Source organism: Trichomycterus rosablanca, chromosome 13 (assembly GCF_030014385.1).
Source record: "Trichomycterus rosablanca isolate fTriRos1 chromosome 13, fTriRos1.hap1, whole genome shotgun sequence".
NCBI lineage: Eukaryota > Metazoa > Chordata > Actinopteri > Siluriformes > Trichomycteridae > Trichomycterus > Trichomycterus rosablanca.
In genome coordinates this window covers 16,312,198-16,338,577 of record NC_086000.1, presented here as the reverse complement: position 1 = coordinate 16,338,577, position 26,380 = coordinate 16,312,198, and the positions used below count along the sequence as shown (strand labels likewise).

The following is a 26,380-nucleotide window of genomic DNA, read 5'->3' as shown; positions in this document are numbered from 1 at the left end:
CAAACTAAAATCGTTTAGTAGTGAAAACAAACAATTATAAAAACTAGCAGAATCATCCACACTTTTACAATCAGGGATGCGGCTGTGTTCAGAATTTACCAATTAAATTCAAACTCATGTTAAACAGTAGTCATCGACTCTGCCATCAAATAAAGTCATTAATAACCCCATTAAACTGTCAGCTCTTCTAGTAGGATTTACTTAGTTGCAGGATTTACTTAGTTGCATCGTACAGCAAAAGCCATGGTCCACAAAGGAATCTCACTGTTAAAAGCTGTCAGTCAGTACCAGGATAAAAAAATTACAAGGCATTACATATACCATGGAATACAATTAATATAGCCATCAACAAGTCAGTAAATATGGAACAACAGTGACAATACAAAGAACTAGACGTCTCCAAAATTGATGAAAAGACAAGAGGGGAAAACTGGTCCAGAAGGCTGCCAAAAGGCCTGCAGTAACATTAAATGAGCTGCAATAATTTCTGGCAAGTACAATCTCCTGTATTCTTCATATGTCTGGGCATAATTTATACATCATTCCAAGAGGTATGTATGGTGCAAAAACAACACTGTGCATCATCACAGTGAAGCATGGTGGTGATAGCATTATGCTTTGGTGCCGTTCTTTTTTGGCTGCAACTGTGGCTTTAGTCAAGGTCGAGGGAATTGTAAACAGTTCCAAATACCAGTCAATTTTGGCACAAATCATTAAAGCTTTTACCAATAAACTGCAAATATAAAGGGAATTTCACCTTTTAGCAAAGTTTTGGAATAGTCCAGCCAGAGCCAGGACCTGAAAAGGTGGAAAAACTTTTAGAATAATTCACCTAAATCTCATAAAAGACTGACATTGTAACAGGGGTGTGTAGACTGCATATTAAAGCATCTCTATTGCTGTAAAAACTTTGTGATGGTTAAAAGACTTTGGATTAAGTGCTGTTGTATCCTTTTCTATCTATCTGTACTCTTCTCTCTCTCTTCTTCTGTACCTCTATAATTTTCTTGCTCTCTCATATTCTAGACTCTCTCAAAAGAAGCCATTCTGCTTAAGCAGCGATATGGTGTTCTGCATGGCTGCATCTGAATGTCTCTTTTTTCCATGTTTGAGGGGCTCACTTGACTGCCCCTTTTTGGCACACTAAGAGACAGAGCAGAAAGGTTAGAGAGTCGTTCAGAGCTGTCAATCACCACTACATTGATTTCTTAAAAAATCAGCCTCTGTCTCCACACAACACTATAGATCATACAGCAGACTCCTAGACAATCAGATTACTTTTTACGATTCTTATTATTTTGTCAATGCAAACTGGACCAAGGTGGACATTTCTTTTTTTTTTTTAATCTTGTTGCTTGGCTGTAGATAAGGTTTATTTCTCTGATCATCTCTGGTCCTCTGTTCTTTTAGACCCTATTGCCATGGTGATGAAGTAGGCTCAGTTCTTGTACACAGAAAAGTCCATCTTGGGCCAGCGTTCCTAGAGCAGCTCTGACTTCCAAGAAACTGGAACAGTGAAACACTGTAACTTCTGCTTTTTAAAATGAATTCTGACCTCATTTGCATTTGATGACCTATTTTGCTGATCTGGGTTACAGTGGGTCTAGAACCACCTAAAACACTAGGTGCAAGGCAGAAAATACCCCCTGGACAAATCACCAATCTATTAAAGGTCCTCACACACTCACTGCTAGGGGAATTAAGAGCAGCCATTTCACTTACAGCCATGTTTGAATAGAAGACACACATACACAAGGCACAGACACATGCATAACTCCTTGCAGGCAGTGACTAGAAGCAAGGCTCTCAAAAGTCCCTGAGTAGCACCCACTGCACCAGCTGTGCAAGGGTGGGATTATGCTGTTTGTGTCATTTGCATTATTAAGCCTTGTTAGTGGCACAATGCCTAACAAACCATGAGAAACTAAAGAATGATATCAGTAAAGTCTGTTATATAAAATGTAATTAACTTCATGGTTTGAATATTTTTATTATTTCAAGCTTGCTCATCATGTAGTAGCCTACAATGACACACAACACTGACAGTGACTAATCAGTAAGCATTTTTTAAATGTTTTTAATTGTCAGTAATAAGTTTTTCAACCACCATGAGCATCCTTATAAATGTTCTATTCTGTGTACCCTATACACCAACCTTGCCCTTGCTGGAATACTTTATACAAAAATAAAGCCAATAAAGCATTAGCCTTCAGGATAATTATTCAAGTCGCTTTCTGTTAATTGTGAAAGGCTGCCCCAATTAATCCAACAAGTCCATTAAAAAATATTAGTTCTTTGGTGGAAAAACACCAGGTCTCTACCAGCCCGCAAGTCTGAAACAAGATTGATGTTCAAGGTAATTGTAATTGATTGTACAGCACATTGTTGAACAGTAAAGATTGGTTTACATATCAATAGTATTTCTCCTTTATGTGCAAGTCCGTATAAATTGGTAATTTGTCTACCTTTTCACACTTATAGGTCCTTATCTCACTTTTTCTTGAGAGAAAACAAAGACCTGGCTGTATTTCCTTAGCCACCGGAGGAGAAGCTACAGCTTCTATTTCACTAAGACAAGCAAAATTCTTTTTTACCTGAACTCATATTCACACGTGCAGAACAAAGAAGAATTAATCAGTAAAACATTTCTATCTTACATTCAGTAAAGACATAGGACCTGTGGATTAACAAATGGTAATAACAGCTGAGAAACCTGCTGAAAAAAGTGTATAACAGGTGGCAGTTCTTACTGAAGGTGACTCAGACCCTTTTTGTTTAATAATTCAATTAAAATGTGTGGCATAATTGTTTTAGCTAAATTGTGCTCTAGAGAAAGTAGACAACATCTTGAATGCCCTTGCTTTAAAACTTTAAATTGCATGTCAGGCTGGACTTTACCAACTCCTCTCTTGATCCTGATTGCAACTTAGTGTGATTGAGAGCTGGCTGGATGTAGGTGTTACCAAAGGCAAAAGACAATACAATTAAATGATTAACACACCACGGGACCTCTGACAATTAAAACTATTATGGAAATTAAAATGACATTATGTCACAGTGGAGAGCTGATGATACCCGTGTTGTCTTTTTAAAAGCAATTTCCATAATTCCAATAATTGAAATCATAGCATATTCATTCATTTACCGGGTGAGGGAGGCTAAGAGCGGCCACTAATGAAACCCAATCATTAGCATCTAAACAAGGTAATTGGCTAGTCCTTTATGTTCAGTGATAGGTGACAAGGCACAATCACCCCCCTCCATCAGAATGCAAAAACAAGTAATTAAACCACAGACAACGATGAACCCAGCTCACAGCTCCTTTGCTGTGCACGTTTGAAAACAGCACTGATTGCCTTGATTAGAGACCTTACTGTATCCTCTGGTGTTGTTTGTGGTTTTACCTTTAGGGATGGGGCACAGCAGGCATGAAAAGCAGATGAGAATACAAATCTATTATCTAATGATTTGACTGTAATGTTGGCAAAACCCTCTATATTTACTAATAAACTAAGCACACATTGTAATTTACCACCCACACACTGGTCTTTGAATTAGTGGTACAAAAGTTTCATGCTTGGCAACTTTGCTGCAATATGTTCATATTTCTTTACAAGAATACAATTTCTGGCTAAAAGCACAGTATGTGGTAATATATTTAGAGTTCAGGTGGTTCAGCCATACACACTGTTAACAGGAGTATAAAATACTAATCATATGCTTCCAACTCCAGCATGAATATGCACCAATGTAAGGTTAATAAAGAAATGGTTTAATGACCTGCCATGGAGCAATGTTGTGGGATTTAAAGAGCTTTGGCCTCAACTATACTAAACACCTGTGGGATGAGCTGAAACATGGATTCCTAGCTAGGCAGTCTTGTCCAACATCAGTGCATATTTATCATGATAGAAGTGGTTGCTTAACAGTAGCAAGGGGGTGGGGGACTATAAAAATACCCATGGTTTTGGAATGGATTGTCCAACAAGCATATAATGATGTGTCCACATACTTTTGGCAATATAGAGTCTTTTCCAACTATTAGAACATCTGGAACATCACAGCAAGTTCATAGCATGAAAAGCCAAAGGATTGGAACAAAATGCTGATCTTTTTTCGTATTAACACCTTTCTGCACCCCATGTCCTTCATCTTTACTTTTTCCTCATTCCTTTCAAAGTCCTTTATAGGTAAGCATTTTTTCTGGGTGCTTTCCCCATACTCAATCCCCTTCCTCAATCCCCTTCCTCCCCCATGAAACAAAATAAGGACAGACAGCAGCAGAATCTCACTGGTGGTAGAAGGCCAGCTGCCTTTACCTCACTCTTCTTCCCTGTTGAGCTAGAGTGATGAGGCCAGCCTGCACTTAAAAAAAACAAGAGAAAGGTGCTGACACCACTGCATCCTATAGCATCTTCCTGCCTATATACAAATGCCTGACTGCTTTCTCTCAACATGCATTTCCTTTCCTTCTTTTTGCCAACAATGCTCTTTGCTTTATTTAATGATGTTCTTCACTCCCTTACACAATACCTTTTCATTTCTTCCTTCTTGGTGAATGGAAAAAAGTCCTTGAATGTCTTTTCTTCTCTTGGCCTAATGAATTGACTCAGATTTATACATACTTGATCTAACCCTGGTACAAGAGGACAGCAGTGTGTACTCTTAATGTGTATGTGTGTCTTGATGTGAATCCACAGATACAGTCCTATTACCACAGAACTCTTCTCTTTTCATCTGAGCCATACTACAAAATCTGTGATGAAGAGATGGATCTATGGATTGAGATGAACGGGAGAGGGAGCAAGACAGAAGTCATTTGTTTATCTAAGATATATGGAGTGGAACCTCGTGAGGCAGATGTACTTCATTGTGAAAATAAGCTAATGATGATAATGGTCAATTATTGTGGACCAAGAAGTACACAACAGGATTTACACCAGTGAACATTATATTTCTCACCGCTTAAGAAAATCAGTTTGAACATCCAGTTTTATAAAACCATTTCTATTTTCTCAACATAGTTACACTGATCAGCCATAACATTATGACCACCTCCTTGTTTCTACACTCACTGTCCATTTTATCAGCTCCACTTACCATATAGAAGCACTTTGTAGCTTTACAAATACAGACTGTAGTCCATCTATTTCTCTACATACCTTTTTAGCCACCCTGTTTTTTAATGGTCAGGACCTCCACAGAGCAGGTATTATTTGGGTGGTGGATCATTCTCAGCACTGCAGTGACAATGACATGGTGGTGGTGTGTTAGTGTGTGTTGTGCTGGTATGAGTGGATCAGACACAGCAGCACTGCTGGAGTTTTTAAATACTGTCCACTCTTATTAGACACTCCTACCTAGTTGGTCCACCTTGTAGATGTAAAGTCAGAGACGATCGCTCATCTATTGCTGCTGTTTGAGTTGGTCATCTTCTAGACCTTCATCAGCGGTCACAGGACACTGCCCAGGTGGCACTGTTGGCTGGGTATTTTTGGTTGGTGGACTATTCTCAGTCCAGCAGTGACAGTGAGGTGTTAAAAAAAACTCCAGCAGCGCTGCTGTGTCTTATCCACTCATACCAGCACAACACACACTAACACACCACCACCATGTCAGTGTCACTGCAGTGCTGAGAATGATCCACCACCTAAATAATACCTGCTCTGTGATGGTCCTGACCATTGAAGAACCGGGTGAAAGCAGGCTAAAAGAGTAACAGATGGACTACAGTAAGTAATTGTAGAACTTCAAAGTGTTTCTATATGGTAAGTGGAGCTGATAAAATGGACAGTGAGTGTAGAAACAAGGAGGTGGTCATAATGCTATGCCTGATTGGTATATGTGTCCACATTGTTCTAAAAGCGAACTAACAAACAAAAATGGTGCCAAAACTTCACCACAATTAAGAAACTCTAAAAACCCTGCGCTTCTCATCCCTTACCTGCATGCATGAATGCTTTTTAATTACTGGTGATTTTTCACTTGTTGCCATTTTTCACACCTGAAGTAAACTACAAAAAAAATTTACAGAGCTAAGAATAGGCAGAAAACGCATACAAAGGGAGACAGTGGAGAGAAAGAAAAGCTGGAAGAATGTGTTTGATTAAAGCTTGTGCTATTTAGTGTTTAGCTGCATGTGGAGTAGAAGGGCCATTGTGTGTGCAGCACATTCTTGAGTGTTGCAGTGCACTGGATGAGCATAAGAGAAAAGAAAAATGTGCAGACTGACATTCTCTAATCAGATACAGCAATCAGAAGCCCAGAAGCAGCATTATGCCATTTACAGCTCCTTTTAATTTATAATCAAAAACTGATCTGCAAGAAACATGTGCAAGAAAGTGAGACAGAAAAACAGAGGTGCAGGTCATTACATCTCTTTTTTACTGGGCAGATGAGAGCAATGAAAATTAATCAGTGGCCATTAGGCTGTATTTACTCACCCCTGTGGGGGATGTGATCAGTCCTACGCCCGCGTCAAACCCCCTTTCTATCTACCTCTCCCTTTTCTGTACTTCATTCTTTTCTTCCATTAACCCTGTGATGGTGAATCTGATGTATATTTCTCCTTGACCTTTGTAATGGGGGTCAGAGCAGAGGCAGGTGCAATATGCACAGTGAATTTGTGCCTGTATGAGTGTGTGTTCTTAGGTAGTGACCTCTACCAGCAAATGATGAAAGAGTTGCTGTGTGTTGGCTGAGGTAATGTTTCGCCAAAAGAGTGTTTGCTTTGAAAAAAAAAAAAAACATACACATACACACAGGTCACTTAAATACATACATTCAATGACCATTTTTATAAGCGACACCTAACATGTAGATGCATTTTGTGTTTATACAATCACTGATCTTTAGCAAATATGATGCTCTGAGATGAGATTAAGTCAGGACTCTGTGCAAGCCACAGGTGCTCCATACCAAACTCGTCAAACTATGTCTTTATGTACTTTGCTTTGTGCACAAAAGTACAGACATGCTGGAACAGGGAATGGCCCTTCCCAAAGATAAATACATATACTTTATGTTATTTATTTTTAAAAAACTGCATGCATTGGGTGAAGCTAAAACACAGTCTTGGGATTTATGATGTATATGGTATATGTAGCCCATAAAATGGCAAATAAATGTATACAAAACTGATGAATCTAATAATGTGGCCAGTGAGTATATGTTTGCATTATGCGGTCTTGTACCATTGTAATGACAAAAAGACCAACACAGGAAGCCGAGCTGGTCTACTGTCGCTTAAATCAGCCCCTTTAATCTCTGCCAAGGACTTTCCTGGCTTGTGTTAGCCAAGTCCAAACAGCACTAAAACATCCACCAATCAACTTATCCTTCTGGTTTCTCTGAGAGCCAGAGAGTGAACTCAACTGCATTTGCATGCTGGTTTGGTATTTCAACTTGAGACTGCATTCTAAAGTTTCAGCTTTCTAAAGATCAAGTCTCTAAATATAAGATGGTTTAGTGAGAAAGGCGGCACCTAAAAGACTTGGCACAGGTCTTACACGGTTACAGCACAAAACCTTTTTAAACTGCTGATAGCAGCACAAAGGAGTCAGTGGCACACACACACTGTGTCTGACTGAAGCAAACAGTTAATGATGTTTACTTAAGATTACCAGTCTCTCTCCATTAAACCTGGCTGCCTTCAAGAGAAAGAGAACAAGAGAGGAGAGCGAAGGTTTGTTTAGTTGTTTGTTGGGTGTGGCAGAGGCCAGAAGGAATGTCACTGTCCAGGTAAATAATTGGCCTGAGTCTCATTGTGAATGTTCATTCTAAAGCGATTAGACTTTTTTAGTTTGGACTTAAATAGGTGTTTATAAAGAGCTTGTCAATAAGGTTAACTCAGCGAGGAATTATGTATAATATATGACCAGCCAAAGGTGTGTTGACAATCACAGAAGATAAGCTTGATCTTGCAAAAAAATGCAAGTGTGTGTCTTATTTTTCTGGGTGAAGGAAAAATGAAAATGCTATTTGATTCCTTCAGCTATTTGAATCCTAAGTAATCAATTAGTATCTCGAGGTGGGATACTAAGGGGTGGCTTGGTTAAATAACAGCAGAGGTGAAAACCCTAACAATTAAAACCTATAAAAGTGACAATTAATATTGTAAGCGCACAAACAGAGTGCCCTTTCGAGCATGCTTTATGCTCACCCTGTTCACAACTTAGTGATTTACCCTTCAAGACATCTCTGAAGACCTCTCCAGTCTTCCGCTCTGTTCAGCTGAAGCTGAGTGGTCTTTTCTCTGCACACTTACCAGAAAAAAGCACAGCAGGTGCTTAGGAGTGACAGTCCAGTGGGCTGGTTATTCACATGATGTCCAATAAGGTGACAGCTTGCATTTCTCCAACTCAGTTTCTCTAACTCGACTAACTCAGTCGGTTTTTGAATCTAGAAGAAAGAAAATTCAGATCACTATTAGAGATAAAAAATTTTGTACACTCACATCCACATACTTGGTAAGGAAGAAACACATTTCTCATGATACACACAACATGGAAACTTATTTCTCAAAAATTACTATATGTGCAAAGTACTCATCAAAAGGTCCAGATTGAAACAGGCTATATTTATTAATAAGCTGTGTTCCACATGGAAAGGTGAGCCTGAGTACATAAAGTATTCTGTGAGTTTGCTGTGTGCTGACAAACTGAACAGTGTGACTTCAGAGACTGAGAGGCTGCCAGGTGTCTGCCGCACAAAGCCAGTTGCAGACGGTATTGTACTCATTCTGAAGAACCACAGATGATTTCCACAAGAATGTATAATTTTCTCATTTCTTTCACGAGCTGTCAGCTTTTCACAAATTAGCAAAGGGTTCTGACCCTGGTGTTCCACACGTGGAGAGAGAGAAGCTGGCGTAATGCACGCCATGCAGCATTTCAATCAGACGCTCTCTATTTCACACCCATCAAATCATCTTCATATACATAATTCATACACCTGTGGAAGAATATGCTATATTGCTACACTTTTGTAACATGGAGAGTATGATTGCAGATTAATCTATCAGGTTTACTGTTGTTTTAGTGCTCTTCTGTTGTCCTTTTTTAAAACTAGACATCACTGACACTTTCACTCACATGTTGCTGTCAGTGTGTAACAGAATATCCTGTCTTCATTTCGGGTCTTCGGCCAAAATGCCTATAATTACAGTTAGGGCAATATTCAAAAAAGTTCCAGTCAGCTAAAACTAGAGATGCAAATTTAGCCAATATCTTTTAAAGAATAACCGACTATCAATAATCAATGGCTAAACAATGAACAACAAGCATCCCATTACAGTATAAAACACATCACCAATTTTCATGTTAACAAGGCTTGATTTGATAAGAGCATTTTAATGTAGTTAATGTGGCAGCAATGTAAAACAGTTAGATAAAAAACACAGTGAGCAGAACCAGTTCATGATTCAGAATGTACATTTTAAACACTAGCCTATAGTAAACGGTTCATTACAAGAGCTAACTAAACATGCTTATCATTATTAATAAAGATGCCGTCAACATATTAAAGCTCTTTCTGACATTATTATTGTACTTATACTAATGATGAGCTTTTACCTATATAGCTTTCTATTTGTTATTTTAATGCTTTTTAATGACTTTGTGCTCAGAGCTGGCACATGTGCACTGAGAGTGGGTGAGAGTCTCGACTTCAACAATCTGAACTTTCACTAGATTCTCTCATTCTAACTATCATTTTAACTTACAGCTGTTGGAAATATATTTAAATTTAAACCTTTTAACTGACCGGATTAATTGAACAATGATTTCTTTGTTGTTTATCAGTGACATGGTTAATGGTTAAGGACCCAAGTTTGTTTTGCCCCCACCCACGCACAGTAATGAGGGTAGTAGGAGGCAAATAAATCCCCAAGCATCACTGTTGTAAAGTTACAGAAAAACATGGGTCTCCAAGTCTCCAAAACTACCATTTGACACAAGCTCTATGCCAAAAGATTATTTAGAAGTCTTGCCAGGAAAATTCTTTCCTATTATCTTACCATCAATGTAAGTGCCTGAAGTTTGCAGAACAACTGGAACCATGTTCTATGGTCACATAAAAGGAAAATTAAGCTTTTGGCAACAAACGATTTGTGGGTTTGGCAGAAAAAAAAGGACGACACTGAAAAGAACCCGATGACCTCTGTTAATGACCTGTGATTTTGTGGGGGTTTTTTCTCCAAAATGACCTAGGAACCTTGTTAGGGTACATGGCATCACATACTCCATGTACTAACCACTGAATGCTAGGAAAACCCTGTTCTCTGACTCATTATCTATCTATCTATCTATCTATCTATCTATCTATCTATCTATCTATCTATCTATCTATCTATCTATCTATCTATCTATCTATCTATCTATCTATCTATCTATCTATCTATCTATCTATCTATCTATCTATCTATCTATCTATCTATCTATCTATCTATCTATCTATGTGGGGGTGGGGGTGTAAAGTTATTCAGATCATTACAAACTATCTTAGGTCCAGAAAATAATAACAAATGCTTTATGTGTTATAGATCTTTGCTAACATGACCGTATTAATAAGATGGCTCAATTATGTATTATAAGGATATATCTGTCTTATAATTTTAGTTTAACAGTTTCATAGCTCCATTAGCCTGCACAGAGCCTTGGTCCAATGTACACCTTTGGAACTATATACAGTAATATTATACTATTTATATTCTTCAGAAATTATGATTATTAAAATTATCTATTTCTTACATTTTGCAGCAGAGGTTTAGTTACTTCTTTTTTTCAAAAATGACAAGACAGGGTTTCACTATAATTAATAGAAAACTCGATAGTAAAGCTTATTACACAGCCTACACTTTTAACAACATAGCCTACAAGCGGCTTTAGCATGCTAGCAACTAATTTCCTTCAGGTAAACACAAAATAAAATATGAATGCCACAATTATAAACCTTCTTTTTCAAATAAATGGCAAACGGTAGGTAAATATTTAACGGTTTCACCACTTACTACACTACGCAAAGTCTTTATAGGAGATTTTATTAACTGAAGGTCAATTCACACATCTTACCTCTTCCACACCGCCTGAGGAGAGTCGCTGAGGAACATCTAGGTGACGTCACATGTGCTACAAAAAGGTTACGATTTTTTTTTTTTTACATTAAAAGAAACGTTAAAGTCATTTATTCTTTTTACCGTAAAGATATAGATCTAGGTATAGGTCTTATTTATTTGTGCGCATTTGTAGGAAACTAATAACTAATGCACACCTGTCAGCCAATCAATAACGAAGAAAAGAAAGTGAAGGTTTAACTTTGGACGTGCAGTATAAAGAACTATTTGTGTTTCTTCTGAAGTTAACGCTTTAGCGAAAGTATGAAACAAAAAGTGGCATATGCGAAGGAATACAAATCAATAGAGCTGTGCCACCTGTCCTTTCTGGGTAAAATCGATCAAATTGTTTAAATATATACAATTTTAAAGGCTGTAAAACGAACGTCAAGTATTATCAAAGATGCGAAATGCATACTATACACTCTCAAAAAAGAATCAAAACATTTTGTGTCTTAATTTGGTAAAAATGTGTTAAATTGGGTTGCCAAAAACTACATAATTATCCAAAACAACGAGTGTTAAATTCATGGTAAATCCATTTAATCTGTGGAACAAAAAACTAAAATTATTTAGATGACAGAACGAATTTGACATGAAACGAATGAGGAGCCCTGCAGCTCAAGAGTATAACTCCCCTTTGGCCAGAATCTCAATACAAGTATTTCATTACTAAGAGAACGTGATAAAACAGAGAAACGAGTTATGTTTGTTCCTCTAAAAGACTGCAGTAGTCAGACAATTATTTTTTATCAAGATCTTGAGTCTATGACAAAAAACTGTATAACTTGAAATGATAATATACAAACATTACCAGACACTTCACATTTGTGAAGTGAGGGAACTTGGATTTAGAAAAAAAAATACATTTTTATTATGAATTTAAGTTTGTGTAATTTGAGCTTGTATGGGCAGAACAACACACATTGTGTAACTGGAACACATCCTTGTGTTAAAAATCTAAACACACTGATTGTGTTGAATTAGTAAACAGAACAGTAACACAATATGTTGTCCATAACTCCTAAAATTGCTTGTGTATAATGTTAGCAGTATATACTGGGATATTACTGTACAAAAACTTTATTAGGAATGAATGCTTGTTTAATAGGTTACACCTGGTCCTGTAAAGTTTTGCAAAAAATATATATATTTTTAGAAATTTAGGATGCAAAATTTTGGATTTTGATGAAATGCCTGAACATAACATTTTGGATCTGCCACCATGTATGGTTATTACTAGCAGACATTGTGGGTTAAGGGTATCCTTCCTTACATTCTTCAGTACTGCTAGTGATTGGAACAACTTTTGATGTTAGCCTATGCCATCATATATTTAATAGTAAGAAATTAGTAATAGTAATAAATAATGTAATTACTGCCAAGTATTTAAGTGGATATGTATTACTGTTATGCATTTATTCATAGCACTAACTTAAATAAAACACCAGGTTACTGTCTCTTTGTATGCCCTGAACCAAATTACTGATATTAACAATAACTACAATATATACAATCTATAAATATAAATATAAAAGAGTCCACAATCTGCATAAAATAACATAAAAGTCTTTAATACGTGTTAACAAGCATAAAAGGATAAATTGTCACAATCATTTTGCATTTTGCATTTTTTTGTTTATTTATTAACCAAGAAAAAACACAAAGAACACATCAAAATTGCATTTTTAAATGAACAGACTTTCAAATAACTTCTCATATTTTACATAAAACACATAGAAACACATGCATTATTTTTTTGTCTATACATTTGAACAACAGATAATCTGACATTACTTTAATGTCTAAAATTAAAAGCCTTTAAATATCTGACTGGCAAGCTTGTCCGTGTGCACTGATTTAATGCACCAGCAATATGAACAACTTATCCACACATTTCACATTTTGACGATTCTTATTAATTCATCATAGGCAAGTCAAAGTTCACAATTATGTTTTTGTAAGAAAGATTTTACAAAAATTGCACTTTAATTAACATATATCTTTGCGAGGGCATCTATGGGTCCTTGTTGAAAACATACATTTATGCATTTCCATTTTTGTGTATGAGTAGGTCTATGCATGCTAGCAGCAGCCCTCCTCTTCTCCATGTGGAGAAAGAAGCCATTCTTCCAGCAATCAGGGCTCTGCCTGCAGGAGCCCAGCCAAGCCTCTCATCCTCAGCCTACTCAAGAGCTGCTTTAATTAACCATCATGCCACAGATGGGATCGATTTTAACCTCCTTCTCTCTCTCTCTCTGTCTCTCCAACCTTTCCCCACCCCCACCCCCAACATACATGTCTTTTTCAACCTTCTTTCTCCAAAGTCTTTCACCCATTGCTCTGCCTCTTTCTCTCATCTTGTGCCCTTTCTCCTACTCTCTCTCTCACTTACTCACTCACCTTCCCTGTGCCTCTCTCTCCTGTATACAAGTCACATAATTGAACTGGAACAGTGCCAGACTCCAGCCCCCCTAGTCTGCCTGTTTCACCCACAGCCCCTGGCCTCACCTGCTCAATACCTTATTAGTGTCAGGATCTGTGGAGAGCCATTGCGGATTAACGAGAGAGATATGAGATTGATTTCTGCCTCGACAGATGAAATTGGGTTCTGCCCTTGTATCTGTATGTACAGTGTATCACAAAAGTGAGTACACCCCTCACATTTCTGCAGATATTTAAGTATATATTTTCATGGGACAACACTGACAAAATGACACTTTGACACAATGAAAAGTAGTCTGTGTGCAGCTTATATAACAGTGTAAATTTATTCTTCTCTCAAAATAACTCAATATACAGCCATTAATGTCTAAACCACCGGCAACAAAAGTGAGTACACCCCTAAGAGACTACACCCCTAAATGTCCAAATTGAGCACTGCTTGTCATTTTCCCTCCAAAATGTCATGTGATTTGTTAGTGTTACTAGGTCTCAGGTGTGCATAGGGAGCAGGTGTGTTCAATTTAGTAGTACAGCTCTCACACTCTCTCATACTGGTCACTGAAAGTTCCAACATGGCACCTCATGGCAAAGAACTCGCTGAGGATCTTAAAAGACGAATTGTTGCGCTACATGAAGATGGCCAAGGCTACAAGAAGATTGCCAACACCCTGAAACTGAGCTGCAGCACAGTGGCCAAGATCATCCAGCGTTTTAAAAGAGCAGGGTCCACTCAAAACAGACCTCGCGTTTGTCGTCCAAAGAAGCTGAGTGCACGTGCTCAGCGTCACATCCAACTGCTGTCTTTGAAAGATAGGCGCAGGAGTGCTGTCAGCATTGCTGCAGAGATTGAAAAGGTGGGGGGTCAGCCCGTCAGTGCTCAGACCATACGCCGCACACTACATCAAATTGGTCTGCATGGCTGTCACCCCAGAAGGAAGCCTCTTATGAAGTCTCTACACAAGAAAGCCCGCAAACAGTTTGCTGAAGACATGTCAACAAAGGACATGGATTACTGGAACCATGTCCTATGGTCTGATGAGACCAAGATTAATTTGTTTGGTTCAGATGGTCTCAAGCATGTGTGGCGGCAATCAGGTGAGGAGTACAAAGATAAGTGTGTCATGCCTACAGTCAAGCATGGTGGTGGGAATGCCATGGTCTGGGGCTGCATGGGTGCAGCAGGTGTTGGGGAGTTACATTTCATTGAGGGACACATGAACTCCAATATGTACTGTGAAATACTGAAGCAGAGCATGATCCCCTCCCTCCGGAAACTGGGTCGCAGGGCAGTGTTCCAGCATGATAATGACCCCAAACACACCTCTAAGACGACCACTGCTTTATTGAAGAGGCTGAGGGTAAAGGTGATGGACTGGCCAAGCATGTCTCCAGACCTAAACCCAATAGAACATCTTTGGGGCATCCTCAAGCGGAAGGTGGAGGAGTGCAAAGTCTCGAATATCCGCCAGCTCCGTGATGTCGTCATGGAGGAGTGGAAAAGCATTCCAGTGGCAACCTGTGAAGCTCTGGTAAACTCCATGCCCAGGAGAGTTAAGGCAGTTCTGGGAAATAATGGTGGCCACACAAAATATTGACACTTCAGGAACTTTCACTAAGGGGTGTACTCACTTTTGTTGCCGGTGGTTTAGACATTAATGGCTGTATATTGAGTTATTTTGAGGGAAGAATAAATTTACACTGTTATATAAGCTGCACACAGACTACTTTTCATTGTGTCAAAGTGTCATTTTGTCAGTGTTGTCCCATGAAAAGATATACTTAAATATCTGCAGAAATGTGAGGGGTGTATTCACTTTTGTGATACACTGTATGTGAGTGTTGGTGTGTATCTATAAGTGCATGCACTCAAGTACAAAAGAGAGTATGGATTTACATAGACTTTACAAGAGAGAGTATGGTTTTCGAAAAAGAGAAAGAGAGGGGGTACGTCTCTTTTTGCAGAAAAATAAATAAATAAATAAAAACAGGCTGACCACTTTCTGCAGACAGACATATAGCATTTTCCCTGTGCATTTTCTTTCCTTAATTATTGCCAAATGTACTATATTATTATTATTATTAATTATTTTAGACATATTGGATGCTGCACAATTAGTATTAGTACTGCAGGGGCAAGCAAATTGTATATGGATCTAGTCAGCAATAAACTTAAAACATATTTTATTCAAGATGCTGTTCCAGATGCAACCCTACTATTTTTAATTGGGCTTGGGACTGGCAGACAAAGCACCTTTTAATGGCTAGGCAGTTTCAGTCACCCCCCTTTCCTGGACATTTGCTAGTTATGTTCGTGCAGTTGCCCAAACGGTCGGTAGCACAGCTGTGATTTAAACTCTGGATTCCTGGATCTCAGCAATAGTAAATATTCTTAAAATAACATTTAATGCTGATAAAATATTGTTACTGTATCATATAAAGCAGTATTTTAAATTCCAATTATAACTGCAAGTAATTATTTTGTTAAAAATCTTCTGTAAGCAAAACAACTTAAGAAAAAACATGATTACTGTACATATTTGTGATAAAATACATACAACATGAGTTACATTGATATTCTACTGTACAAATCTGCACCACAGAGTAATGTTCTTACTGAACCAACAGGCATGACATAAGACTTGCTGAGGAGGCTTGTAATAGCAATAGAAGTAGTAGTAGAAGCAGCAGTGGTAGTAGTAATGTATTATGTGCATGAGTGGCTGTAGCTGGCCAGTAGGCAGAGTCAGAGCTTGTTGGTGGTGTGATTTCCTTGAGTGTTTTTGTCAGTGTGGCCATGTGTGATTGCCTCTCTGTTGCTAGTGTCAAGCGAGGATAATATTGCGGCCGCCCTCCGTGCCACAAAAACAGCATCAGAGCAATCCAATTTCTTTTTCTCTACAAAGATGGAATAATTTTCCAGGGGTGACAGAGCCTCTGGGGCCCAGGCAATGATAAACCACTGTTAAAAAACAGCCATTACTAGACGAATTGGGTGAGTGGAGGTTGACCACAACCTTACCCATATCACAACAGGAGGTGGAGGATTGCTCACAAATGTGTTGAGCAATAGGTATTCATGGGAAAATTGAAAAAGCAAACCAGCAATTTAACAAAAAATATAAATAAATAAAAAAGAAGAAGCAAAAAAAAAAACAAGGCATGGAGCTACATTCTTCATGTGTATTTGTTGTTGGTAATGGGGAAATGGACCTTTGGAAATGTCTATCCCCCATGTTTGTTTGTGCAATACAGGTGACTGCTGAAGAAAATATGTATTTTAAACTGAAAAGAAATATGGTCAACAAACAAGTCAAAAAAGGAATGCTAACTTTACATACCAAAACACATTTAACTAGAAATTAGCTTCTGTGTGCCACTTCCCATGACAAAAACCCCAGCCATACAAAGTAACATAAGGGTGTACACAAATACAAGGAGCTCTCTAAAATCAGAGTTTTTTCTGGCTACAATTAACAAACATAAATGTCTAATTGCTTTCAGGTGTCTTGCTCCCTGTGCTTTCCACTTTGTAAACTCTGAGGCACCGTCAGTAGATGGGGTTCAGAAGTGATTTCTGTAGATGCTGTCCTTGTTGAAGATGAAAACAGAACAAGGCTGGGGTTGGGGATGGTGGAGTAATCAGGGTGGGAAACACACCCCTGCCTGTAAACACTGTGTCCCCCATGGGCACTCGCAGTCGAATGGGTCAAAAATTAGAGCTCTTGCTGAGCAGGCAAATGCCACAGGTGTGCAGGCTAATACCCCTGCACCCTCAGATATACATCTCAGACAAGTGTCTGAGAGCACAGTGACATGATAAATTAGACATTACGAATGAAAGAGTACCTTTGCTATAGGTTGTCTTTAAGGCAGGAAGGTCATGAGTTTGATTCCCGGGTGGAGTGATCCGGTTCCTTCCTGTGTCTGCATGGGTTTCCTCCCACAGTCCAAAGACATGCATCCAGGTTAATCAGAACTACAAAGTTGCCCTGTAATGGACTGGCAACCTGTCAGTGTTTCCTACCCTTCGCCCAGTAAACTGGAGCAACCCTGAATAGGATAAAGTGCTGGTAAGACATACAAATGAAATAAAGGGAAAATAATTTGTAAAAAATACATAAATTAATAATATTTTAAATTTTAATAAAAAGAAACATTTCACAGTCTGCCTGCAAAATTAATTAAAGTGCTTTTTTATTTAGAATTTAAAGTAATGTTTTACACTTTGGTTACATTTAAGATTGGATAGGTAGTTACGTGTTACACATGATTTATTATTTTAATGTCAACCACCTTCAATTTTGTATTTCCAATTCCCTTAACTTACATATTTTTTTGGACTGTGGTAGGAAACAAGAGCATCCAGAGAAAAACAACTCCACTAGCTGTAAAGCGAAATTGAAATAAAATAGAAATTAGCCGTGAATTTATTTAGGTTTTAAATTTTTTGCATGTAACTAATATTTTAGTCAGGAAAAAGATAAGGTTGATTCCTTTAACAATGTGCATTGTGTATTTATGCTTTTGTTTCTTAAAACATCAAATACACACACATATCTAGCTTAACTTAATATGTTAATTTACTGAAGGCTTGTGTGTGGAAACACAATTAATAACACCAACAACAAATGTGTTTACTAACTTACTAACACACCTAACTGTTTTTCAGACAGGCAAATTGCTATAACATATTGTACATTGTCTTGTAGATTTGTTACAGTTTGGAATTTGTTGTGTTTTACTTCAGAGTGTAATTTGTAGTAGCATGGCAGTGTAATTGACAATAGATCAACTATCAACCAATAGTCTACTGCAATATATTAGAACAAATCTCCCTTTAAATGTCACCTTAAATGCTCAGTAAACACACATTATTGTTTATTTTCCACAGGTCTGAAGACTCAACATTAATCAGTAAATGTTACAGAAAATGTTTCTAACACAGAATGCTTTTCAGCTTAAACACATACAGTGATCATCTACATACATTACCTATTAGGTTACACAGAAAAATCTGTATTGTTATGGGGTTGAAGTAAATTAGGTGCTTGGCTCTAAATCATTGAAATAAAGATTAAGTCTAACAGTATTAAAATATAATTAATTTTATCTTAATGAAATTCAATTCATCCTTTTTACAATTACTGTATAGTTTGATATATTTTCAGGTGTAAGCTATCCATTTCAGCCGATGATCTTGACCAGCCCTTATGCCTATAAGTGATCTCCAGTTGTTGATGGAGTGTAGCTGCATATTGAGGGCAGTACAGTGGTGTGAGAAGGAAGGATTCATTGCTGTCCAGCAGGGGGGGTTGGCAGTTAGAGAAAAGGACCAATGGCTGGGGATGTGTGGCTAAGTGTCTCATCAGCATCCTACTCAGGCTCCAGGCCCACGCTCAAACTGCGCCCTGACTTGATTGTAATTGCCTGAATTCGTCTCCCGCTGCTTCATCCTGGCAATATAACTGCCACATTTTAACCCTAGAGAGGCTAGCCCCCACCACATAGTTCCAGTGCTGTTAGAGGGGCACTGTGTCAAACTCCACTGAGGCAGCTGTTTTCACATGAGGAAACCTTGGCCTTGTTTGCAGTATGTATACACATAAAACATTCTAAATATAGTCTGATTTTACAGTTCCCTCATAAAACTTCAAATTGTACTGTGTAAATTTATTTTCTTCAAATGACATTTATGTACTTAAATCTTTCCAATTTATATTTTTATTCTATACTTGTTATATAAACGACATTTTATAAAAATAAGAACACAAAATGAAAATAAAGCCTTAGTAATACAAGCAATGTTGAATATGTTTGTGATTATATATTAACATTTTTGATGAAATAGATAAAACTAGGTTTCATCTCTGGAGAGATGAAAACCACACTTTGGGCAGAACATCAAGAACTATGTCTGGCATAAAACAGGCAGTACATATCACCTGTCTAACAGGGTGCAGGGACAGGAAGTATGGCAAGAGTTGAGGTGTGGTTGAATGAAGATTGTGTAGCTTTTGAGCAAGTATATGAATCTTCTGAGTCTGAGTGGTCCAGCCAGAGTATCAGACAAACTGCCCAAATCCAGGTGGTAAGAAAGCATTTTGAATACAAAGTCAGAATCTTTTTTTTCACGTATTTCAGTTTTTGATTATTAATGAAATATGTTTTTTACTTTATTATTAGAAAGGTTAGATGTAAAGTGATTGGTAAAAATGGTTCTTATATCCATTTAACATTAAATCCACTATGCAAAATGTGCAAAAACTCAAGGGGTCTGAATACTTTGTATGTACATCGTCTGTCTACATAATTTATGGGCATCACATTAACAACAGAAAAATCACAATGAGTAATTAAGTAAAATAATATATGTGACTTTCTGATGCATGGCAGGGAGCATGCAACTTCAGACTAGCAGGGTTAACTTTAGAACTTCCCTGTGGAGCTCCTCTCTCTGTGATAATAGCTACTGGCATAATGAAGAGCAGCCTGCTAGCCAACAGGTGGTCCTTTTTAAAGAGCCAGGCCACTGCACTCAGGCCAGGGAAAAAAACCACCATGCTAAAATGTGTCAGAATCTAATGTTCTGCAGATTGAAAAACCTGTTTTTCCCCTTTGTTCAGCACTAGAGATTCAGCCTTGTTCCTTATTGTTCCTCACACAAACGAGCAACAGTCTTTTTTGACATGGAGCCATGGAGAAAGAAAGACTGAGGCTGACTAGTCACAGGAGTGGTAGTGGGGGTGGGTGGGGGTTCGATTCAACCATACTTTCTGGAGGGCCAAAGCCTATTAAGAGTTTGGAAGTTATGAATGGTTATAAGTATCTCCCTTTTCCTCACAAAATCCGAGAGGACACTGGAAAAAAAATCTGACTGGCCTTTCTCAGAGACTGCCAAGAAGTCTTAATCACACACAGGGGGGACAATAGAGATAATGCAATGGGAGAAAGCACAAGAAACTGTGGGACAGTGAGAAAACAGAGGGTAAATCAGGACGGAAGTACCTATTGCCACAAGCTGAATGTAGCAGAAGGGTGAAGTGGAGTGGATGGGGGTGGAGAACAGAAAAAGTCCTCTTGGAATCATAAATGGGCACTGCTGCCCTAATATACACAACAATGTCTATGAATTATTTAAAAAGCAGTTGTGTTCTGTCAACCCAAAGAACTAAATTTTGTTGCTACTATCTTGCTGAACATAGCATATTTATTGTTACAGTAAATAAATTTTTTGTTATTAACATAAAACAGCTCTTCCTGGTGATAAAAGCATTTCACTGCGTACATTTCACCATATAAAGACATTTCAATGCTCTTTTGCCTCCAACGCTAGTAATAAAATTGGTCACAAAATGTTTCTATCTAAAACTGACATTAAAATACTCCAGCTGCTTATTTAGCTATAGTCTTAATCAATCATGATAGATTAAACGGATCCCCTTTTATTCACATTTATAATCTCTCCGTTATTGTCTGACCAATTTGTTCTTTTTAATCCACATAAGGGGCTCAGGACTGAGACAAAAATTCCAGGCTTAACAATGACCAACTGCCCTTTTGCTTTGTCCCTTTCTTCAAGTATGCACCTCCAATGGTGCATTGCAGGCCTTTCGGGTTTAGAACAGTGAAAGGCAAAGGGAAAAGGAAAGAGGTTTGTCAGAACACCTGGAAGAGACAGTTTTCACATCCCTCCTCTTTGGATAAAGAAACTGTAAGCCCTTACAGAGAAGTACTGGCAATTTGACAAGCTTGAACCAATTTGCAGGAAGAGTATCCTAAAGTAGAGCACCAGACTTTGGGAACTAAATAAAAAAAATAAAGATTGTTAAAGCTAACTTTAAAATGCAGTTATATAATGCTATAAAGTACAGTGAACGTAAAAAGTCTATGCACCCCTGTTAAAATGCCAGGTTTTTGTGAAGACATTTAGAGAGAAAAGGTAAAAAAAAAGGCTTAAATAATGTGTTATTAAAGTCTGCACAACCTACAACTGTTATCCTACAACTCCAAACTCCTGATAAATAGTAGTCAGTGACACCTGCCATTAATTAAAGTGACTCTGATTAATCCCAGTTCAGCTCTTCTAGTAGGATTTTCCTGACACCAAAGTATCAAAAGGATCTCATTGTTGGAGGATATCAATCAGGAGAAGGATAAACATTTTTTTTAGTAAATACATCAAGTGGATACAATTGCACAACAGTGACAATACCAAGAACTGGAGGTCCCTCCAGCATCAATAAAAAGACAAGAAAAGCTCAGGGAGGCTGCCAAGGCTGCAGGATTTCTTGCAGTGAGAATCTCTCATATTCTTCAAATGTCTGAGCTGTGGGGTAGAGAGGCAAAAAACACCGAAGCCCGGATACATTTAGCAAAAATCTACATCAAGTCTGCAAAAGCATGTGGGAAAATGTGTTATGGTCAAGGTTAAACATTTTGGCCATATTAACAAAAGGTATGTTTGGCTCAAAAACAACACTGCTCATCACCAAAAGAACAGCATATCCACAGTGAGGCATGGTGGTGGCAGCATTTGGGGCTATTTTTCACCAGCTGGAACTGGGGCTTTAGTCAAGGTGGGCGGACTTACAAACAGTTCCAAATATCAGCCAATTTTGGCACCAGACCCTCAGGCCTCTGCTAAAAACCACCACATCAACAAAAAATGGCCTCATCAAAAGATGATCAGATCCAGACCTGAATACAATTGAGAATCTGTGGGGTGACTTGAAAAGGGCTGTGCACAGGAGATGCCCTCACAGTCTTACAGATTTAAAGCATTTTTGAAAGAAAGAGTGGGCAAAGAGTGTCAAGTCAAGATGTGCCATGCAAAATGACTAAATACTGTTGTAAAATCAAAGTATTAATGCTTCAACAAAGTTTATTTTTCAGTTTACTGTAGGTCACATTAAAAGGTTAAACCAATAATCTAAAATAAATAATCTTGGTCTAATTTTTTTACATCACAAAAAGCTGTTATTGTAACAGGAGTGTAGACTTTTTATATCCACTGCATGTGCAGCTCAAGCATATACAATGTACTGAGAAGTACTTGGCCCCTAAACCACTTTTATACTATATAAAAATGACCAGAAAAGCACAACATTGTGCAGTAAGTCAAATAAAAAGACCAACTCCTTCAACAAATAAGCCAAAATTCATCAATAAAATAGTGAGATTGTAGCTTCCATCTTAAGCACCTCAGTTTGACACTAATTATTAGCCGTTTATTTATTCTTCTTTTAAGACCTGGCAGTATGGTAAATGCTGGCAATAAAACAAATCTAGAAAAGAATACACTACACGTAGTTTAGAGCTCAGTTCAGTTAACCAGAAAACATGATATTACAAACCACACTCACCTTTAGTAACTAATTTTACCTGATTAGGGCTCTAGTGGGTCTGGTGCCTACCTGTAAATGGTAGTTAAAAAACAGGAATATATCCCAGACAGAATGCCAATTTATTACAGAACATCTTACACTCAATTCATTAATTTACTCAAACCTCAAGACACTTTAGAGTAGCTAATCCACATACATTGTATGTAAAAAAAAAAACCATGCAGGTCTGGGGAGAACATGCCAAGACAATATTTAAACACAGATCCCTAGGACTAGGAAGATGTGTGGCATGCATAAACACACTTGATAAACCAGCCTAAACTAGCCATCTGTCAACTGTAAAATATGGTGGCAATACTATCACGTTATCATTGTCATTTAATTGACAGTCTGTGGTGAAAATGTTACTGCACAGTACAGACAGAAATTGGATAAAATCATGCTCCCATTGCCAAAATGCTCAAACTGGAAGCATAGTTAAATAGTGTTAACTAAAAGCACACTCTTAAATCACTGAAGTAGTTTAAAGTAAGGGTAATTAATAATCTGTGACTCACTTAGAGTCTTAATCTTAATTCCATCAATAATTTGTGATTAGACATTAAAACTGCTGTAACCTGGCAAAATTTGCTCAACCAAATACTATTCAAGCAAGATAAATACTGACTTCTTTTTAGTAGTTATTTTTAGTATTTACTAATTCAAAAACTGAATTTTTATAAGAATTCCAGTTTGTGACAATCATGTAGAAAATGAAAAGCATTAAAGGTGCAAATTATCATTGTATGCACTAAATATCTTATATAGAAATATTATACTGTATACAGTGTTATTTAAAATAGGTTATACAACTTCTGCAAATCCATGGCTTTTCATCCTCAAAACCTAAAATAGGATTCTGCAATTGATTAGTTATTGTTGTGCTAATCTTACAATTTTACTTGTCTGACTAAATCCTAATTTTCTTTACAACAAAAGAATTGGCTCATTAGTCATCAATTCCACACCATAACAGACAGTGGTCAATGGATAATGCAATGAACACAGCTCCACAAAATAACTGTAATTAAATGCGCCTAGGAAAGACATAATGTGACTAAAGCCAAAGGGTGAACTGCTTCACATGTGGCTTCACACAAGCTTTTGGTCAGGAGAAAGGGAGCAATCTTTGCAGACTAATTGTCTGTTCATAGCTTGGGGAATCTGTAATCAGGTCATTTGTTGCAATGGCAGGCTGCAGAGGTGAGCTGAAATGCACAGCAGCACTCTGATCACACGCTGCCTGCCACCCTACAATCAGACTCTTGCTTCTCTTTGTACCCTGTTCTGAGGGTCAACTGGAGCTACATTTTTCTATGCTTTATCTGCATGCCATCCTGCTTTACAACTACAGATCTCTTTATAATTACATTACAAATATTTAATATATTTTTACATGTTAAATTAGAGTAATACATTCAAATAAGGCTGTGAGATAATAAAATGTGTCAAGTACAATGTGACAAAACAAGAAGTAAATATAAAGCAATAGATTTTTTTTTTTAAGACTTCGTCATTTTAAACAAAGCTTAGAGGTGGCTTAGTAAGTAATGTAGTGGTTTACATAAACTTGTAAGGGACATGCATGCTTATGAAATGATTTGCTACAAATTACACAATCTGCTGGGTCAAAAATACACAGATTAGTCATAACATCGAACCACTGATGGGTGAAGTAAATAACTTTGATTATCTCGTTACAATGGCACCAAGTGAACAGTCAGTTCTTTAACCTGAAAATGTTAAAAGCATGTAAGATGAGTGAGCATACAATTCTTAATGACTGATAAAGGGCAAAATTGAATCAGAGCATCTTCAAAATGGCATATCTTGTGGGGTGTTCCCATCATGCAGTGATTAGGAAGCCCAACCTGTGTATTGGCAACAGGGTCATGGGCACCCAAGGATCAATGATGTGTGTGGGAGTTGAAAGCTAGCCTGTCCGGTCCGATCCCATAGCACCAACGACAAGCATGTAAAAATCAGAACTGGACCATGGAGCAATGAAAGAGGATGGCCTGGTCTGATCAATCACATTTTTACATCATATGGTTGTGTCGCTGGGTGTGTGTGTTGAAGGATCTGGCTAATGCCTTAGTGCCAGATACTACAAGACACCTTCAGAGGTCATGTAGAGTCCATGCCTCAACAGGTAGGAGCTATTTTCATGGCAGAAGGGGGATTACACGCATTATTAGGCAAGTGGTGCTAATATAGTAACATTTAGAAACTAATTATAGGCATGGTCAGTTGTAATCCATAATTACTAGAACCAGGTTCGCCAAGCTGCTGAGACACTCGCAAATGAGCTTTACACTGTAATTGTTCTAAAGGCTGCTTTGCGAGATAAAGCCCCCAAACTGCTTTATTTGGCAACAATGTCATAAAAACTTAAAGCCAACACTGTGTGATTTAAAACTTAACACTACCTACTAAGCATGGTGGTGGCCAGTAGTCTACTGTAAATACGTTTTGCTGCCATGCAGAAAGTGGACGAAATAATGCAAAAGATTAACTGAAAATTAAGAATGCAAAATTTGCCAAACTCTTTGAATTGGTAACTGACAAGCTTTTTGCAGCCCATCAAAGTATAAAATCCATCACTGAATTTCATATCAACAGATCTTTATACTTTATTTAATAAAAAAAAAATAGTGAATGTGGTAGCAATGCAAAACAGTTAAATAGACATAAACATCGTATGCAGAACCAGTTCAGCATTCAGAAGGTACATTTGTCTGTAAGAAACAGTTATTTACATAGGCTAACATGCTAATCATGATTAGGGTGCATTCGATAGCTCTTTCTGACATTATTATTGTAGTTATAATAAGATAAGCAGCTTTCTACCTTTATACTGGAACATGAAGCAAAATGTCAACATCATTTTTGTAAAAGAAAGAAGTTACACTGATTCATTTATTAGATCCACATGTACAAAATTTTAAATGCATTTAGACACAAAACAGCTTCCATTGTGATTTTAATGTGTAATACTTCTGTCATTCATTATTTTAATAATATAAACTTAAAATGGTTTTTTTTTTTTTGCATCAGCAGTGCTTTCTCTAAATATGTTTGTGCACAGAGCTGGCTCATGCACACTGAGGTGGGTGAGTCTTAAATAAACCATCAGCTGTTAGAAATAGGGTTAATCCTTAAACAGGTTAATCCTACACATACCTTCTTAAAATTCTTACATTTCAAATGCAATTGAGGTTTCACACACACACACACACACACACACACACACACACACACACACACACACACACACACACACACACACACACACACACACACACACACACACACACACACACACACACACACACACACACACACACACACACACACACACACACACACACACACACACACACACACACACACACACACACACACACACACACACATCAAAACTGTTCGCTTTGGATTTCCC

General features: G+C 37.7%; 1 long non-coding RNA gene across 1 annotated transcript in view; it reads right to left on the bottom strand.

Annotated features, from left to right (window-relative positions):
• Positions 1-9,154, bottom strand: part of LOC134325765 (uncharacterized) — a 46,860-nt gene extending 37,706 nt beyond the window's left edge. The window contains exons 1-2 of the long non-coding RNA XR_010014345.1: positions 9,093-9,154; positions 8,267-8,400 (exon numbers count right to left, since the gene is read on the bottom strand). This is a non-coding gene — a long non-coding RNA (uncharacterized LOC134325765). The remainder of the gene's footprint in view (positions 1-8,266; positions 8,401-9,092) is intronic.
• Between the last annotated feature and the right edge of the window lie 17,226 nt (positions 9,155-26,380).